The sequence below is a fragment of the Dendropsophus ebraccatus genome, chromosome 12 (genome assembly GCF_027789765.1).
Source record: "Dendropsophus ebraccatus isolate aDenEbr1 chromosome 12, aDenEbr1.pat, whole genome shotgun sequence".
In the NCBI taxonomy this organism is placed as follows: domain Eukaryota; kingdom Metazoa; phylum Chordata; class Amphibia; order Anura; family Hylidae; genus Dendropsophus; species Dendropsophus ebraccatus.
Window position 1 is genome coordinate 3,933,309 of NC_091465.1, and position 20,283 is coordinate 3,953,591.

General features: G+C 43.6%; 1 protein-coding gene across 1 annotated transcript in view; it reads left to right on the plus strand.

Moving 5' to 3' along the window:
* The window catches only part of AJAP1 (adherens junctions associated protein 1), a 302,246-nt gene extending 299,270 nt beyond the window's left edge, over positions 1-2,976 (plus strand). The window contains exon 6 of the mRNA XM_069947483.1: positions 2,466-2,976. The gene's annotated coding sequence lies outside the window, so the exon portion shown is untranslated. The remainder of the gene's footprint in view (positions 1-2,465) is intronic.
* Positions 2,977-20,283: the final 17,307 nt, after the last annotated feature.

Genomic DNA, 20,283 nt, shown 5'->3' on the forward strand with positions numbered 1-20,283 from the left:
CTCTTCAGTTCTTCACCTGTTCCTAAGTGTGAACAGACCCATAGAAACAGAAACTAAAACACAGAATGGAATTAATATATCACTTATTTATTTATTTGTTTTGCTTTTTTTTATTATTATATAATTTTGAATTTAAAAAGCTTTTTTTTAATTACTTAGTATATTTAATTGAGATCTTTTTTCCAGTAATATCCCTTTTACGTTAGCGTACCGTATGTAAATTCATGCTCTGTTTATTATAGCTCCAGCTATAATAGTACAATGGAGCCAATAGGTTCAAGGACATTAACCAGGCCATTAAATCTTTTCCCCAAATACAAGTTTTTGCTCGGTGCGCTATATAGAGGCAGCGAACGCCAAAGAACATTTGGTGCATTAACATTATTTGTGTAGTCCATGTTATATCCATGAACAGCAGCTCAGCATAAGGCCATTCATGGCTGCCCTGTCTGCAGGTCCTGACCCCACAGGAAGTAAAGCCACGCCCCCCTGTACTGGGCAAGGCCCTCTCTGACATCACTTCCTGCTCTGCAGCTCTCTGCAGAGATGTAGGCAGAACAAAAAGTCTGTAAAGTGCAGTTACAGCCAATAGATGCAGAGCAGGAAGTGATGTTACAAAAGGGCAGGAAGTGATGTTACAGAAGAGCAGGAAGTGATGTCACAGAAGAGCAGAAAGTGAAAACACAGAAGGGCAGGAAGTGATGACACAGAAGGGCAGGAAGTGATGTCATAGAAGGGCAGGAAGTGATGACACAGAAGGGCAGGAAGTGATGTCATAGAAGGGCAGGAAGTGATGACACAGAAGGGCAGGAATTGATGTCACAGAAGAGCAGGAAGTGAAGTCACAGAAGAACAGGAAGTGATGTCATAGAAGAGCAGGAAGGGATGACACAGAAGGGCAGGAAGTGATGTCACAGAACAGTTACCATTTTACAGATTTCTCCTAATAAAGCCCAAACCGATTGAACTTGATCCCTGACTTGCATGAATGCATGACGGATTGCATGACTCTGATGGGGCTGCTGGACTCTGGATTATGATTTATTTTCTGGAATTTAATTTTAAGCTGCATATTTATTAGTTATAGTTCACATGCTGTATAAAAAACGCCATTATTTGGCACTCAAAACAATGGCAGTTGTTTTAAATTAAAATTGCATTGAAGTCTATGGAAATAATTGACATAATGATTATTTTGACGGCCGTAGCAATGTGTGAAACAATGGCCGTTGCTTGCATTGGTGTCAGTGCAAACAATTGGATTATGGAAAGAGCGGCCAATGAGTAAATTCAAAACAACGGCCAAGGTTTTTTTTATAAAAAGTATGTTTTGTGATCATAGCCATGACCTGTGCTGTATGTGCCTTTTGTTATAGATTCATCTTTGTCGTTGGTGGAAATCTACTTTATATTATTCTGTTTTTAATATATTTTTATAATTCTCTGTCACTGATTAGGTCGTAAGATATGTAAACTTTTTGCAAACATTTTTAGGACTGTAGATATAGATTATATTGTCCATGTAGTACTGATTCTAAGTTGCAGCTTTATTATACTTCAGAGCTGCATTCACAATTCTGCTGTCACCACTGAAACTAGCCATCCAGGCTGTTGCACACCTAAGAAACTTCTCTGACAACCCAGAACACGCCGGGATATTTAGTACTTACTGTACAACCTAAGGATCACACTTCCCACAATGCAAATCACCTAACTGGACTCTATAAGCACGCTCTCTGCAAAAATGAGTCATGAGAATTGTGCCCAATATCTGGACAATAAAACAAGCTAAAATCAAGTTTAGAAAAGTAAGGGGTCATCTACGCGTTCCAAGCATGATCCATAATTACGGACGATGTGCAATGGAACAGACTTGAGACTTCCCGGCATCACCATTCATATCGTTGCCAGGAGCTACAAAACTGTGTAAATCTTTGCGCTACTGTACTGACTATACTCCTAATGTTTACTGGGCACAACTAACAGCAGGGGGCGGTGCTGAGGATGAAGGTAAGAGACATACAGTGCCTTCATCCTCAGCGCCCACTAGGGAGCTGTCAGCAGGCTAGGTTCATCTAACCTGCTGATAGTTCCCCTTTAAAAACTCACGAACCTTGTAGATTGATCTGAAGAAGCGGCCATAGCTGTAGGAAGTGACAAAAGTAGTAGTGACACCAGGGCTCCAGAGGCCACATATGATTGTACATAGTAGGGGAGGGGGTCTTGTAAAAAAAAAAAAAAAGCATTGGATCACAGGAGCTTCAAGTTGTACTTGTGATATTGACCATTCTGTAGTGATGGGGGAAGAAAGTATTTGAATATTGAAAAAATTTCTACATTATATACATGAAATCTAAATAAAAAAACTGTCTGGTGCATTATATAATGATGTCATATGACGCCCCCCCCCCTCTCCCTCTCATAATACATTTATTGATTTGTCTTCTTTTCTTTCTTCTCTTCAGGATTCCCTTAGTGAACCTGTAAAAAAAAACAAAAAAAAACAAACAGGTGTCGACTATTTTTGTTTACGAATGGGACTCAAAGAGCAGAACTCTACTGGACAAATATATTTTTATAACATGTAAAACCTACAGACACTGTCATTTTGTTCCTCAAAAAATATATAAATAAAAATAAAAAAGTTTTTTGGTTTGTTTTGGATAAAAGACAAATGAAGAAAAAAAATACATTTCAACGTTTAAAGGAAATTATCAAAAACAAAAAAAGACTGACCATGTGAATTTTTGGATTTGGACTGTGATTTTTGAACCTGTGCCAATAATACCAATATGTGCCATGAGTCGAAGAGGGAGACTTCCACTGGAAATGACGTGAACTCATCCTAAAAAGCGGCAACAATAAGGAATTGGTGACCTGTTTATAGGGAATTATACATTGTATAGAGACAATAAAATACGTTTCTTTTCTTTCTTTTTTTCTTTTTGGTGGTGTAGCATTTTATTGGCTATTGTTTTGTTAAACACGTTTCTTTTATTACACTTAGAATTTTATGTATCATTTTAAGAACAGTCATTGCTACTGCTTTAAAATAAGTAAATACTCAAAGATATCCATGTGAAAGTATGACTTTTCTAAGGAACCAGTATTTGAATTGTTCTTTAAAGTATTGAATTGCCTTTTAATACTGTAATACTGAAAACCTATATGCAACAATACTTTGTATTATCTTTGTTAATTTTATGTTGAGGGAATAATAATAATAATAAAAAAAAAGTGGTCATTTTTAATTTTATAGCTTTTGGCGGGAGGTGGACAAAAAAAAGAAAAGAAAAATTATTTACCAAAAAGTTAGATTAAAAAAAAAAAGTATTCAAAGTATTTCCTATTTGATTGTTTCCTATTAAATGAATAGGTGGACACAGGGAGATCTCGAAGAAAGAAGTCAAATAAATAAATCCCAAATCTATCGATAAGGTCATGCTGGAAATCAGGGAATGATTGAATAATGAAAGGAAAAAAACGGAAGCAAATAATTAAGTAGATTTACTAAATGTTGACTTTTAAGGGGAAAAGGGACAAGAAATGAAAAAAATAGATATATAAAAAAATATAAAAGTATGACAATGTTCTGTATCAGTGAGATCAGTGAAAATAAATATACTTAGAAAATATAAAAAATTGTTACCAAAAAAAAAAAAAAATCTGACAAATGCTTCCAATGTTGACTATAAAAAATAAAATAATACAGTATAATACGATCATTTAATATTATGTACACAGAGTCATATAAGACATTTAAGATTAGATAAATAAGCTTTAAAAAAGAAAAACTTTTTTCAAAAATAAACTTATAAAAAGTATTCCCTGTTTCTAGGATGACGTAAGAAATCCTAGAGTGAAGGAACGAATAAAGTTTATTAAAAAAATTATTGTTATTTTTGAAAAATAAACTATATTAAAGGAGCTAGGCCAAGAATTTCCTATTCATGGAGGGAAGTAGGAAATTATAGAATGACTGAATCATTGAAACAAGTTTACAAATATTTTTTTAAAAGAATAGAAAAATGCTAAAAAAAAATTTTTGCCAAGAATTCCCTATTTCTGGATTGTTGTAGAGTAGGAAATGATAGAGAGAATGCAGAATGAGAGAAATCTTCGATTTGATGTCTTATTTACGTATTCAACAATAACCTTAAAAACAAAAACATCGGGGCCCACACGATCTCCAGGAGCGGCCACCAGGTGGGGGTTTTAGATATTATATACTGTGAGTTTATACTGTATAATAGAAGGGCACTTTGATCTCATTCTGTACATTGACCAGGACTTTATAAAGCACAGTTATAGTACATAGACCCCAGACACTTTTAGTTTGCTTGTTCAGTTTTTTTTTTCTTTGACATTGAACTGATTTATTGGATTAATATTTGGAGCTGACTTTACTTTTCTGCTTGTTATTCATCATTCTTTTTGGCTTTCGCTCCCAGTTGTAGGTTGTTTGTGCGGTGATTCTATTTTATACATAATGACATATTTCACTATTTGATTTACCATGTACAATTTTCAGATACACATATAGTCAAAATAAAAATGATTTTTATATAGATACGGTTCTTTTTGTGTTAATGTTAGATGCAAGAATAAGCCCCCCCCCAAAACAAAACAAACAAAAAAAATTAAATATATATATATATATATATATATATATATATATATTTATAGACTTTATTTTTCTGCAGAGAAATGGACCAAACCTCGGCTCCACCTCAACGATGTATGTGAAGGATTACTGCAATATATACAAAACGATTCTGTCTGTTGTTACATAATAAATGGAAGAAATACTACAGGCATTGTATAACTCTCACCGGAATCTTTACAATTGTCTCGTTTACAATAATGATATCAGAAAAAAGGGACAAAATGCAGATGAGGTCACGAATAGTGATGAGCGGAATTGCTGAAGGGTTCGGCAACATTCTTCAAACCAGAACCCTTGGCTTTTGACTCTCGGTGTCTGGAGAAGTAAGATGCCGCCCTGGGAGTCAAATGCCGAATGGTTGGCTTTAGAGAATGTTACCAAACCCAAACACTTCAGCAACTCCGCTCAACACTAGTTAGGACCCTGGGTTCCCGTTTCCATCACCTTCTTTCCCCGGCGTCGGTATTAGAGGATCCATGCTTGTTCCTCTCTCATCCCTTTTTGATCCATAGGATAGAAATCACAAGATGGGCCCAGTTTCCCTAGACGGGCCAGTTTCCTGTACTACATACGTCATTGTCCCTATAAGATAAAATATATACAGGAACTAAACAATTTTTAATAAAATGTACTTTTTTGACATCAACAGACAAATGGCATGAGGCCTTGCTCCTCAATGTTACCAAGTCACGAGATGACTAATACTGTAGGTATCCTGAATTTTGTCTGTTTTATTTTATGTTTTATTCGAGATGACACATTCTTTATATACAGTGCTGGCCAAAAGTATTGGCACCCCTGCAATTCTGTCAGATAATACTCAATTTCCTCCAGAAGATGATTGCAATCACAAATGCTTTGGTATTAATCTCTATATTTAATTTGTCTTCAATGGAAAACCACAAAAAAAAAAAATTGTCAAAAAGCCAAATTGGATATGATTCCACACCAAACATAAAAAAGGGGGTGGACAAAAGTATCGGCACCCTTAGAAAAATCCTGTGATGCTTCTGTAATTTGTGTAACTCCCAGCAGTTACTTACCTGTGGCACATAACAGGTGGTGGCAATAACTAAATCACACTTGCAGCCAGATGAAATGGATTACTTATTGGAGGGGTACTCCAGCGGGGGGGCACTTTTTTGCTGGGACCTGAGAGGAGGTGGCCAAGGTAAAAGATGTCCACTCATCTCCCCGGTTCCAGCGGCGGGTCCCGCATCGCGGCGCTCCGGTGCCCGGCCGCTTCCGGTTGTCTGACGTGGGCCATAGACGTGATCGCTCAGCCACTCAGTGAAGGGGGCGCGATCTGAACGAACTTGAAACGGATCCTGCCTCCTTCACCGAGTGGCTGAGCGGACCTGAGACGTCACGTGGAACCTGGTAGGTGAGTGGACGTCTTTTCCCTCAGCCACCTCCTCCCTGGTCCCAGCAAAAAAGTGCCCCCCCCCCCGCTGGAGTACCCCTTTAAAGTTGACACAACCTCGGTTCTGTGTTCTTGTGTGACCACATTGAGCATGGAGAAAAGAAAGAAGGCCAAAGAACTGGCTGAGGACTTGAAAAGCAGAATTGTGAGGAAGCATGAGCCATCTCAAGGCTAAAAGTCCATCTCCAAAGACCTGAATGTTCCTGTGTCTATCGTACGCAGTGTCATCAAGAAGTGTAACGCCCATGGCCCTGTGGCTAACCTCCCTAGATATGGGCACTGCGGCTAACCTCCCTAGATATGGGCACTGCGGCTCACCTCCCTAGATATGGGCACTGCGGCTAACCTCCCTAGATATGGGCACTGCGGCTCACCTCCCTAGATATGGGCACTGTGGCTAACCTCCCTAGATATGGGCACTGCGGCTCACCTCCCTAGATATGGGCACTGCGGCTCACCTCCCTAGATATGGGCACTGCGGCTAACCTCCCTAGATATGGGCACTGCGGCTCACCTCCCTAGATATGGGCACTGCGGCTCACCTCCCTAGATATGGGCACTGCGGCTAACCTCCCTAGATATGGGCACTGCGGCTAACCTCCCTAGATATGGGCACTGCGGCTCACCTCCCTAGATATGGGCACTGTGGCTAACCTCCCTAGATATGGGCACTGCGGCTAACCTCCCTAGATATGGGCACTGCGGCTAACCTCCCTAGATATGGGCACTGCGGCTAACCTCCCTAGATGTGGATGGAAAAGAAAAATTGACGAGAGATTTCAGCAAAAGATTGTACGGATGGTGGCTAAAGAACCTTGACTAACATCCAAACAAGTTCTAGCTGCCCTGCAGTCCGAGGGTACAACAATGTCACCCTGTACTATTCGTTGGCGTCTAAATGAAAAAGCACTCTATGGTGGGATACCCGGGAAGACCCCACTTCTGACCCAGAGACATAAAAAAGCCAGGCTGGAGTTTGCCAAAACTTACCTGAGAAAGCCAAAAACTTTTTGGAAGAATGTTCTCTGGTCAGATGAGACAAAAGTAGAGATTTTTGGGAAAAGGCATCAACATAGAGTTTACAGGGGGATAAAGAAAAGAAGACGGTCCCTACAGTCAAACATGGCGGAGGTTCCCTGATGTTTTCGGGTTGCTTTGCGGCCTGGCACTGGACTGCTTGACTGTGTGCATGACATTATGAAGTCTGAAGACTACCAACAGATTGTGCAGCATAATGTAGGGCCCAGTGTGAAAAAGCTGGGTCTCCCTCAGATCATGGGTCTTCCAGCAGGACAATGACCCAAAACACACTTCAAAAAGCCCTAGAAAATGGTTCGAGAAAAAGCACTATAGACTTTAAAAGGGGCAGCAATGAGTCCAGACCAGAATCCCATAGACACCTGTGAAGAGATCTCACAATGGCCGTTTGGAGAAGGCGCCCTTCAAATCTCAGGGACCTGGAGCATTGTAAGAGACTCATTGATGGTTACCGGAAGCCGTTGTTCTGTTATTTCGTCTAGAGGTTGTGCGACCAAGTATTAGGCTGAGGGTGCCAGTAGTTTTCTTCAGCCCATTTTTACGAGTTTTGTGTAAAATGATCAATGATTTTGACTTTTTTTTCATTCTCTTTTGTGTTTTTTCATTGTAAGCAAAATGAATGAAGATATTATTACCAAAGCATTTTCTGGAGTATTGTCTGACAGAATTGCAGGGGTGCCAATACTTTTGGCCAGCACTGTAGTTTATTATTCCTGTATCCGTTGAAGGTTTATGACACCATTACAGCTATGAGTTCCTGATACTTATAAGACGCCTATTGTCTGTGAGATATACACAGATATATAATAATAAAAATAAGAAGATGATTATTGGGTCAGATTGACTGGCACTGTTTTAGGCTATGTTCACACAAAGGTCTTTTTGACATTGTGTGAGCGTAGCCTTCGACTATGGGGGAGATTTATCAAACATGGTCTAAAGTAGAATTGTCTAAGTTGCCCCCTAGCAACCAATCAGATTCCACATTTCATTCATCAAAGAATCTGTGGGGAATGAAAAGTGGAATCTAATTGGTTGCTAGAGGGCAACTTAGACAATTTTACTTTACACCAGTTTGATAAATCTCCCTCTATGTTCCTTCACAATTTTTTTGTAGCTCTACTAAATTTGGCCATTTTTAACTTTCTACAAGCTATTAAAAACAGGGGTTTTTTTTGTTTGTTTTTTTACAGCCAATCAGGGTTTTTTTTCACTTTATTACCAGAGATCAGCAAATGTTAAAAAAATTTAGTTTGCAAGATTTATGAATATTGGCGTAAAATTTGGAAACTTGCAAACTGTACCTTAACGAACTGCATTAACACAGATAAACTGTTGTCCTGCTTTTTTAGTACAGTTTTGGTGCTCACCTTACCTGTCCACACTCCCCAGTTTCATCTTTGTGTCCCTTGCCTTCTGTATCTCCGGTGTCCTCTGCATCTCCGGTGTCCTCTTCTGTGCCGCCTCCAGCCTGCTCAACTAATTACTGAATGAGATGGGACAGCAACGGCCAGCGATTGGCTGAGCAGGCTGTTACTCTTGTCTGGAGAGTGACAACCCACTCAGCCAATCACTGGTAATGAAGCTGTCTTGTCTCAGTCAGTAATTAGCTGAGCGGGCAGGAGGCAGCGCAGAAGACACCGGACACAGAAGAGGACTCTGGAGATACAGAAGAGGACACCGGACACAGAAGAGGACATTGAAGATGCAGAAGCCACCAGGCACAGAAGAGGACACAATACACAGAAGAGGACACCGGAGATACAGAAGAGGACACCGGACACAGAAGAGGACATCGGAGATGCAGAAGACACCAGGCACAGAAGAGGACACTGGACACAGAAAAGGACACCGGAGATGCAGAAGACACCAGGCACAGAAGAGGACACCATACACAGAAGAGGACACCGGACACAGAAGAGGACATCAGAGATGCAGAAGACACCAGGCACAAAAGAGGACACCATACACAGAAGAGGACATCAGAGATGCAGAAGACACCAGGCACAAAAGAGGACACCATACACAGAAGAGGACACCGGAGATGCAGAAGACACCAGACACAGAAGAGGACACCAGACACAGAAGAGGACACCAGACACAGAAGAGGACACCGGAGATACAGAAAACACTGGACACAGAAGAGGACACCAGACACAGAAGAGGACACCGGAGATACAGAAAACACTGGACACAGAAGAGGACAACGGAGATACAGAAAACACTGGACACAGAAGAGGACACCGGAGATGCAGAAGACACCAGACACAGGAGATGCAGAAAACACCAGACACAGAAGAGGACACCAGAGTTGCAGAAGACACTGGGAACAGAAGAGGACACCGGAGATGCGGAAAACACCGGACACAGAAGAGGACACCAGAGATACAGAAGACACCGGACACAGAAGAGGACACCGGAGCTGCAAAAGACACCGGACACAGAAGAGGACACCGGAGATGCAGAAGACACCAGACACAGAAGAGGACACCGGAGATGCAGAAGACACCGGACACAGAAGAGGACACGGGAAGTGATATTTTGGAATGCAAACCATGTTGTTTGATATTGATACTTGCTTCACAGTGCATTGAAGAGCTGCAACATCAAAAGGTCCTGAAGGGTGGACATGCCACTAAAGCCGACGGCTGTGAGCAGTGACACATAGTGCAATAAGTGCAGTGGTGAATCAGCAGTGACAGCAAAGGGAGGCAATGTACTGCATCAACTCTAATGCAGGAAATCCAGCAATAGACGTGATCTCTGTAAATATATATATATATATATATATATATATATATATACCAATAACGTAGAGCACCACGGGAAACAGAGAAGCATGGCAACAACTTTGTTGGTGACCATTAAATTGTACCTTTCTTTTAACAAACTTCTGACATGTCATAGCGACATCTATCTCCTATCTACCTATCAATTCAATTCAAAAAAAGCTTTAATGGCAGGTCCAAAATAAAGATTTAGCATTGCCAAAGCAAAGAGTAAAATATATATGGGGTGTGGGGGAGAGGGGTGTAATGTGGGAAAGAGGGTAGATTTGGGGTAAGGGGATTTGGCTATAGGGTGTAAAACAGTCCATGGTATCTTATGATCCCCTCAGCTGGTGGCAGGTGGAGACATACTGGGCAGCTACTTCCAGGGCGGCCTCCTCTTCCCCCCGCAGAATGGGCAGTTTCCTCTCCTCATCTATGGTGGTGAAGTCCTGGACGATGGTGTAGTCTCTGGAAGTAGGTGTCCCTGATGGATGATGGTAGAGTCTCTGGAAGTAGGTGTCCCTGGTGGAGAGTCTCTGGAAGTAGGTGTCCCTGGTGGATGATGGTGGAGAGTCTCTGGAAGTAGGTGACCCTGGTAGGTGATGGTGAACAGTCTCTGGAAGTAGGTGACCCTGGTGGATGATGGTGGAGAGTCTCTGGAAGTAGGTGACCCTGGTGGATGATGGTGGAGAGTCTCTGGAAGTAGGTGACCCTGGTGGATGATGGTGGAGAGTCTCTGGAAGTAGGTGACCCTGGTGGATGATGGTGGAGAGTCTCTGGAAGTAGGTGTCCCTGGTGGATGATGGTGGAGAGTCTCTGGAAGTAGGTGACCCTGGTGGATGATGGTGGAGAGTCTCTGGAAGTAGGTGTCCCTGGTGGATGATGGTGGAGAGTCTCTGGAAGTAGGTGACCCTGGTGGATGATGGTGGAGAGTCTCTGGGAGTAGGTGACCCTGGTGGATGAGTATTTGCTGCAGTGTAGCAAGAAGTGGGCCTCATCCTCCAGGTCTCCCTGCTCACAGTGCCGGCACAGTCGGCTCTCCTGCGGCTTGTATGTCTGTCTGTGCCGTCCCGTCTCTATCTCCAGGCTGTGGGCGCTCAGTCTATAGAGGCTTAGGGTCTGCCTGTGTTTGGGGTGGTGCAGCCTCTCTAGGTATGGCGCCATGGTGTAGTCTCTCTGTAGTGACTGGTAGATGGTGAGTTTCTGGGAGTTACTTATTGCTCTCCTCCATTCCTCTGTATATTGCCCCTGGTATCTCTCTATCACCCCCTTTATTTGGGCTTTTGTCAGGGCATGTTGTGGGGTTTGGCTGGACTGGTGGTGGATGCCCTGTTAGAGGGCACATTGGGCTCCACGGCTCAGGGAGGCTTTGTGGTGATAGGAGTCTGGGTTGCTTCTCTGTATGTGCGCCCAGAATGAGAGCGCCCTCTTCTGTACCTGGAACCATAGTGGGAACCTGCCCAACTCTGCCCGACACGCCATGTTGGAGGTGCTGCGATGAACCTGGAGGAAGTGCTTGCAGAACTCCAGATGAAAGGTCTGTATTGTGCTTGGATCCTGTTTTGACTGATCTGGGTAAGTGGCCGGACCCCAAACCTCACTGCCATAAAGCAGGATTGGGGCAATGACGCTCTATCTCCTATCATTCTATCTATCTATCTATCTATCTGATACATATATAAGTATTCTGCACCACTGTTGCACACTCGGTATGACAGCCTCCTCAGGTGCATCTATATGATTATTGTGTTATATAACGTTGTTGAGCTCTCTCGGCAGATGGGTAAATGTCGGCCATATGGTTACATAACGGATGTAGCATTGTATAGAATCTATATTGCTGTTTATTTGTGTTCTCTTCCACCTTAGAATAATCCGTTTCCCATTAGGGGGAGTGAAATATGTGCCGCACATAGCAGCTGGCATCATTTACCCAACTAATAAAGATATTGGCACGGTTCCTGTGGGCAGGACACAGCCGCACGCTGAATACCTGACGTTCCTATTGAATTGTCTTCATTTTCAGGACGTGGTTCATGGGAAGCGGCGGCAGCGGCAGCTTTGATCATTCAATCATTAATTCATGTTCAGCAAAACAACACATCAGACATGTTTGGTCGCCTTCATTATTTAAAGTTCAATGTATTTGCTGACATTAATTATTCTGGAAAGGTGTTCAATGCCGCCACATACACAACAGATTTCATATTTTATTCAATGTTCTTCTCTGCTCGACTTCACCGGCATCACCGCAACGTCTGAGGAACGGCCACACATATAATAATATAATATAACTTTATCTACACCTCATCTTACACTTATTAAATATTTGTTTATTATTTTATATATACTTATTTACTTTGGGTTTTATATAATATTAAAATTAATAGATTCAATTTAATCCTGTCTGGAGTCCTAGAAAGGTCAGTGTAATAAATGTTTCAGAAACACGACTTTTGTGGTTAATAATGTAACAAGAAAGAAGATGTACAGATGGATGCCAGAATATGCTATTGCCTGCTGCGCCGGGAAGTGTCAGGTATCCCAACATCACATTCTTGGGCCTCATAGCAAGAAACTGTACAGGGCCCCATGAATCCTATGAGGGCCCCTCCATACTCACATGACCCAGTGCAGTTCGAAGCCTTCCCAGATCCCCAGCACACGAGGGACATTACTGGCGCGCCAGGGAGCTGGGAGATTAGAAGCCAAAGGACTGCGGCGGTTCATGTGATTATGTGCATCAAGGATTATGCCAGCGGAGGTGCTGATGGAAGTCACGCTGTCTCTGCCCGGGGAGGAGGCAGAGTGGAAGATCATGCCAGAGGCTGTCTTTTTCCCAGGGAAAAGGGTCGACTGGTGGTGCTGCCGGGGAGCTGTCAGGGCCGTCTGTAGCTAGTACCATAGAGGCAGCCCACGTATTTTGCTTGTGTAACGGGCCCACTAGCATCTGCGTGGTCTACCTCCATGGTAGCCACACGACTGCTCAACGTAAAAAACATAAAAAATAGGGGGTTCCTCAGACTCTTTTGCATATTTATATTCCCCAGTGGGCAATACACCAAGGTTGTCACTGTGTTAAGCGCTGAGATCAGTGATCGTTTTACCGAACTAGTCTACTAGGTATTGCTCCAACATAGCCAGAATCCTGCTCCACATTGATGAGGGGAAACACCCCAAAACAGATGTTTGTGGATGGATACCTGGCCTTGGTATTTCCCATGTCAGGTCCTCAGACTGTATGTCCTGCAGGAAGTGGTGTATTCTCAACAGTCTTCCAGTACTTATCGTCGCATGATTTACCTCTCATATAAGTGAATGGAGAGAACTAAGCACATCCATTCTCCACCACCACCCAACCCCCCCCCCCCCCTCAGCAGTGTCCTCAAGTCCCGGCTATGCTCTTTATTTAGTGGAATCCAACAGAATGGGAACACGGCTAGGAATGGGAGATGACACAGCATGGGAGAGGGGTTGGCGGTCAATTGAGGGGGATAGTTTTTTTTAGTACATCGATGTCACCATATGCCGTCTATAGTAGTGTACTGTGCAAGTCATTCCCCAGCACAGTGCGTGTCCAGCACTATGTCGTGGTAGAGCAGAGAGGAGTGTGTGCTTTTTAGCTAAGGAAGGAAGTCCTGTGTGTGCAGTACTGGTAAACAGCGGAGCTCTGGTTCCATGAAAAGGAATAGCTGCACCATGGAGGGAGTTGTCAGGGAGAGCACCGACATCACTAAGGGTTAATTGGATAAAGGGAGGCAGGTTTTTCCTGTTTTATTTTGGAGGTTATAGGTGTGCATTAGATCTATGTCTCTGCGGGGAGGTTGGAGTCAGTATCTTTATTCACCGGTCTCTGGTTGTCAGTCTGGGACACTCGCATATTCTGCTTGTATAAACCCAGCAATTCTGCCCTATAGTAACAATCACGTTTTTGCTTTTCCCAGTAAAAATGTTTTATCTGTTTGCAAAAATCCAAGAGAACAGATTTCTCTTTTGTGTTAAGAGATCTGCAAAAAAAAAAAAAAAAAGCTTTGTCCTGCAAGGTCGCCACAAATGGAAAGGTTATTATTGTATTTGTCATTTTTTTCCCCAACAAAATACAGTATCTGTTTTCACACGGCTTACGGAGATCCCATCTGGATTTAAGGTTTAAAATAGAATAAAAAAGCATTGCCATTTTTTCTCTCCTGCGGATTATAGTAGAAACATGAAAACAATACAATATACACATAATAAAAGACAATCAAGGTAAACTCTAATTCCTTCTTGCCCAGCATTGTCAACCATATCCCAATTTAACCTTATTCAGAACAAGTTCACCACCACCCTTGTGTTTCCATGAATTTTAGTTACTCCCCCATTCTTAGCTCCTGGTTCTGTGTCTGCACTGTCCTCCATCCTGAGCTCTTGGTTCTGTGTCTGCACTGTCCTCCATCCTTAGCTGTTAGTTCTGTGTCTGCACCGTCCTCCATCCTTAGCTGTTAGTTCTGTGTCTGCACAGTCCTCTATCCTTAGCTGTTAGTTCTGTGTCTGCACAGTCCTCTATCCTTAGCTCTTGGTTCTGTGTCTGCACTGTCCTCTATCCTTAGCTCTTTGTTCTGTGTCTGCACTGTCCTCTATCCTTAGCTCTTGGTTCTGTGTCTGCACTGTCCTCTATCCTTAGCTGTTAGTTCTGTGTCTGCACAGTCCTCTATCCTGAGCTCTTGGTTCTGTGTCTGCACCGTCCTCCCTCCTGAGCTCTTGGTTCTGTGTCTGCACCGTCCTCCCTCCTGAGCTCTTGGTTCTGTGTCTGCACCGTCCTCCATCCTTAGATGTTAGTTCTGTGTCTGCACCGTCCTCCATCCTTAGCTGTTAGTTCTGTGTCTGCACAGTCCTCTATCCTGAGCTCTTGGTTCTGTGTCTGCACCGTCCTCCATCCTTAGATGTTAGTTCTGTGTCTGCACCGTCCTCCATCCTTAGCTGTTAGTTCTGTGTCTGCACCGTCCTCCATCCTTAGCAGGTAGTTCTTTGTCTGCACCGTCCTCCATCCTTAGCAGGCAGTTCTTTGTCTGCACAGTCCTCTATCCTTAACTCTTGGTTCTGTGTCTGCACCGTCCTTCATCCTTAGCTCTTGGTTCTGTGTCTGCACCGTCCTCCCTCCTGAGCTCTTGGTTCTGTGTCTGCACCGTCCTCCATCCTTAGCTCTTGGTTCTGTGTCTGCACCGTCCTCCCTCCTGAGCTCTTGGTTCTGTGTCTGCACTGTCCTCTATCCTTAGCTCTTGGTTCTGTGTCTGCACTGTCCTCTATCCTTAGCTGTTAGTTCTGTGTCTGCACAGTCCTCTATCCTGAGCTCTTGGTTCTGTGTCTGCACCGTCCTCCCTCCTGAGCTCTTGGTTCTGTGTCTGCACCGTCCTCCCTCCTGAGCTCTTGGTTCTGTGTCTGCACCGTCCTCCATCCTTAGATGTTAGTTCTGTGTCTGCACCGTCCTCCATCCTTAGCTGTTAGTTCTGTGTCTGCACAGTCCTCTATCCTGAGCTCTTGGTTCTGTGTCTGCACCGTCCTCCATCCTTAGATGTTAGTTCTGTGTCTGCACCGTCCTCCATCCTTAGCTGTTAGTTCTGTGTCTGCACCGTCCTCCATCCTTAGCAGGTAGTTCTTTGTCTGCACCGTCCTCCATCCTTAGCAGGCAGTTCTTTGTCTGCACAGTCCTCTATCCTTAACTCTTGGTTCTGTGTCTGCACCGTCCTTCATCCTTAGCTCTTGGTTCTGTGTCTGCACCGTCCTCCCTCCTGAGCTCTTGGTTCTGTGTCTGCACCGTCCTCCCTCCTGAGCTCTTGGTTCTGTGTCTGCACCGTCCTCCATCCTTAGATGTTAGTTCTGTGTCTGCACCGTCCTCCATCCTGAGATCTTGGTTTTGTGTCTGCACTGTCCTCTATCCTGAGCTCTTGGTTCTGTGTCTGCACTGTCCTCTATCCTTAGCTGTTAGTTCTGTGTCTGCACAGTCCTCTATCCTTAGCTCTTGGTTCTTTGTCTGCACCATCCTCCATCCTTAGCTTTTGGTTCTTTGTTTGCACCGTCTTCCATCTTTAGCTCTTGGTTTTGTGTCTGCACCGTCCTTCATCCTTAGCTCTTAGTTCAGTGTTTGCACCGTCCTTTATCCTAAGCTCTTGGTTTTGTGTTTGCACCGTCCTTTATACTTACTTCTTGGCTTTATATCTGCACCGTCCTCAATCCTTAGCTCTTGTTTCTGTGTTTGCACCATCTTTTATCTTTAGCTCTTGATCCTGTGTATGCACTGTCCTCTATCCTAACCTCTTGGTTCTATATCTGTACCACCCTCCATACTAACCTCTTGGTTCTATATCTGCATTGTCCTTCTTCTATAGATCTTGGTTTTGTGCCTGCACGTGCTTCATCCTTAGGTCTTGGTTTTGTGTCTCCACCTTCCTTTCTTCTTAGCTCTTGGTTCTGTGTTTGCACCGTCCTTCAACCTTAGCTCTTGGTTCTGTGTTTGCATTGTCCTCCCTCCTAAGCTCTTGGTTTTGTGTCTGCACCATCCTCCTTCCTGAGCTTTTGGTTTCATGTCTGCATCATACTCCATCTTTAGCTCTTGGTTCTATATCTGTACCACTGTCCTCCATCCTTAGTTTTGATTTTATATCTGTACCATTGTCCTCCATCCTTAGCTTTGTTTGCACCGTCCTTTATCTTTAGCTCTCCATTCTATATCTGCACCGTCCTCTATCCTTAGCTCTTGGTTCTGTGTCTGCACCGTCCTCCAATCTGAGCTCCTGGTTCTGTGTTTGCACCGTCCTCCAATCTGAGCTCTTGGTTCTTTGTCTGCACGGTCCTTCATCTTTAGCTCTTGGTTTTGTGCCTGCACGTGCTTCATCCTTAGGTCTTGGTTTTGTGTCTTCACCTTCCTTTCTTCTTAGCTCTTGGTTCCGTTTGCACTGTCCTTCAACCTTAGCTCTTTGTTCTATATCTGCACTGTCCTCCCTCCTAAGCTCTTGGTTCTGTGTTCGCACCGTCCTTAATCTTTAGCTCTTGGTTCTTTATCTGCACCGTCCTTCATCCTTAGCTCTTGGTTTCGTGTCTGCACCGTCCTTCATCCTTAGCTCTTGGTTTCGTGTCTGCACCGTCCTTACCCTTAGCTCTTGGTTATGTGTCTGCACCGTCCTTACCCTTAGCTCTTGGTTCTGTGTCTGCACGGTCCTTACCCTTAGCTCTTGGTTCTTTGTCTGCACGGTCCTTCATCTTTAGCTCTTGGTTTTGTGTCTCTCTGGACTCTTGTGATACAGCTGTGAATAAAACATATTCTTGGATACTCTGTGGGGACTTGTTTATGATGTATGTGTCTATATCAGGTCACCCAATAGTTTGATGTGAATTGCAGCCTGTCAAGGGTTTTGCTTCCATGTTGTGAGAAATCGGAGTCCTGGATGAGAGGCAAGGAATGAATGCTAATACATATCAGGTAGGTGACCAGAATAATGTGTTTCTTCAACATATGGTGCTGGAATTGTTTATGTATAACACTCGCATTTAGGGCAACTTCATAGAAAGAATGACCTACCCTGGATGGATTATACTGGATATGTTCTACTTATAAGCCATCTACATCCATGGTTAGCTTGTGCATACATTTACTCATGCTATATATTCATGAAATCTCCATAAACATGAAAGCTGGGTCACTCTGGTGGATTCAATGACTTGGAACATGTCACTGTCATAGAAGGTCACCTTTCTAATCAGCCACTTGTCTCTCCTTTTTTACATATTAATATGACGTAAAATGTCTAGAAGCGACATTAGCTCATCTGTAATACCGGGTGCTGAAGTCTATGGAAAGTTCCCACAATGACCAGGCAGCCTCATACTGGACAAGCCTGAGGCTACAAAGCCTAAAGGCCCTATTACACAAAGTGATTACCGGCTGTATTTGGCCAATTATCGACCATTACGGCCAATAATCACTTTTATGTAATAAAAGTCAACAATCAGGCGATATGCATGATGTCAGCTGATCATTGTCTTTCAACATATCAACCATGATAGCAACAATCTGCTGCCATCGCCCTGTGCAATAAGAGTGGTGGCAGTAGACAGCCAAGGGCTGCCTGGATGGTCTAACAATCGCCCCTAAAAAGTTCCCTGCGCGGGAGAATGAGGAGCAAGCAAGCGCTCGCTGTGGAGATTGGGCTTTGTAATAGGGGCTTAATATCTGCAGTAAGGCGTACATCCAGTGGACCTGGTGTTATGTGATATGAAGTGTTATGTGACATGGCTGCCTGATAGATGACTCCTGAGAAACCCCTTCCCTTTACCCACATCTCCTTCCATGTTCTGGTTGAACTTGATGGACGTACATTTGTTTGAGGATTCAAACCCAAAGAGACCTGTGCTCCAGGCAGTAGCCGCTCTCACTGAGCTCTCACATTGCTGGGCAGCTCCGGTTTATCGCCTTTGTCCTTGTGTCACCTCTGGACTTCCCATATACACTCGGCCTTTCCACTTCCTTCTTGTGAGATCATTGATGGAGCTTTCCACTGTTCTGCTGACATATATAACTACCTGTGATTGCTTGTACCTGGGTCCTCAACTGGTTACATATGAAAGGACTGACTAAACTTGTACTGTCTCCATCATTTTACCGGTACCTGTGTACTGACCTCTGACCACACGTCTCCATCATATTACCGATACCTGTGTACTGACCTCTGACCACACGTCTCCATCATATTACCGATACCTGTGTACTGACCTCTGACCACACGTCTCCATCATATTACCGATACCTGTGTACTGACCTCTGACCACACGTCTCCATCATATTACCGATACCTGTGTACTGACCTCTGACCACACGTCTCCATCATATAGCTTACACCTGTGTACTGACCTCTGATCACACGTCTCCATCATATAGCTTACACTGACCTCTGACCACACTTGTCTCCATCATATAGCTTACACCTGTGTACTGACCTCTGACCACACGTCTCCATCATATAGCTTACACCTGTGTACTGACCTCTGACCACACGTCTCCATCATATAGCTTACACCTGTGTACTGACCTCTGACCACACGTCTACATCATATAGCTTACACCTGTGTACTGACCTCTGATCACACATGTCTCCATCATATAGCTTACACCTGTGTACTGACCTCTGACCACACTTGTCTCCATCATATAGCTTACACCTGTGTACTGACCTCTGACCACACTTGTCTCCATCATATAGCTTATACCTGTGTACTGACCTCTGACCACACTTGTCTCCATCATATAGCTTACACCTGTGTACTGACCTCTGACCACACGTCTCCATCATATAGCTTACACCTGTGTACTGACCTCTGACCACACTTGTCTCCATCATATAGCTTACACCTGTGTACTGACCTCTGACCACACGTCTCCATCATATAGCTTACACCTGTGTACTGACCTCTGACCACACGTCTCCATCATATAGCTTACACCTGTGTACTGACCTCTGACCACACTTGTCTCCATCATATAGCTTACACCTGTGTACTGACCTCTGACCACACTTGTCTCCATCATATAGCTTACACCTGTGTACTGACCTCTGACCACACTTGTCTCCATCATATAGCTTACACCTGTGTACTGACCTCTGACCACACGTCTCCATCATATAGCTTACACCTGTGTACTGACCTCTGACCACACTTGTCTCCATCATATAGCTTACACCTGTGTACTGACCTCTGACCACACTTGTCTCCATCATATAGCTTACACCTGTGTACTGACCTCTGACCACACTTGTCTCCATCATATAGCTTACACCTGTGTACTGACCTCTGACCACACTTGTCTCCATCATATAGCTTACACCTGTGTACTGACCTCTGACCACACTCGTCTCCATCATATAGCTTACACCTGTGTACTGACCTCTGACCACACTCGTCTCCATCATATAGCTTACACCTGTGTACTGACCTCTGACCACACTTGTCTCCATCATATAGCTTACACCTGTGTACTGACCTTCTTTATTCTGTCTCTCCCTTTTCTTGTTAGTTTTCTTTTTCCTTCACAGTTTCCGTCTTTGTCTTCCCCTTCTTTTTTCCCATCTTTTCCCTCCATCCTCTTTACTTTTATGCTTTTTTCCCCTTTCTTCCTCTTTCCCCATGTCATTTCCCTTCTCTCCTATTGTTTTCTTTTTCAGTTTCCCTCTTTTTCTTCCCTTTTCTCCTCTTTCTCTTGTTTTTTTACATTCATGTTTTTCTTTTCCTTCCTCTTCTCCATTTCCTCATCGTTATCTTCTTCCTCTTTCTTCATGTTTCATGGTTTCTATCCCCTTCACCACTTATTCTCTTATCTCGGTTTCCATGTCCATTCTTCCCTTCTCCAGACTATT